At 32.0% G+C, this 328-nt stretch overlaps 1 protein-coding gene across 1 annotated transcript in view; it reads left to right on the top strand.

The window, feature by feature from the left end:
* LOC108745911 (outer dense fiber protein 3-like) overlaps positions 1-328 on the top strand; it is a 5,867-nt gene that overhangs the window by 4,979 nt on the left and 560 nt on the right. The window lies entirely within an intron of this gene.

Genomic DNA, 328 nt, shown 5'->3' with positions numbered 1-328 from the left:
CACACACACACACACACACACACACACACACACACATACACACACACACACACACAAAAGGGTGTCCCAGAATGACCGCCAAATATTTCATGTGCTGGTAGAGCGGACTAAGCCGTGTAAAAAGTCCTCTATCATTTTGCAATTTTCGCAATAGTTAACAAGATATTAATTATTAAAAATTGCCAAATATTGGTCTTAAATAATTTTTTACTTAAATACTATCAACTTTATAGAAAAGCTGCAAGAAACAAAAATCATTAAGTTTCTTCTCATAAAGTTCGGAGAATTTTTTTAGAATTTTTTAATACCGTATTTTTTCATATTGGTA

The sequence above is a fragment of the Trachymyrmex septentrionalis genome, unplaced genomic scaffold (genome assembly GCF_001594115.1).
Source record: "Trachymyrmex septentrionalis isolate Tsep2-gDNA-1 unplaced genomic scaffold, Tsep1.0 scaffold159, whole genome shotgun sequence".
In the NCBI taxonomy this organism is placed as follows: domain Eukaryota; kingdom Metazoa; phylum Arthropoda; class Insecta; order Hymenoptera; family Formicidae; genus Trachymyrmex; species Trachymyrmex septentrionalis.
Note: the sequence above shows the minus strand (reverse complement) of the source record. Positions and strands in the feature narration are given on the sequence as shown.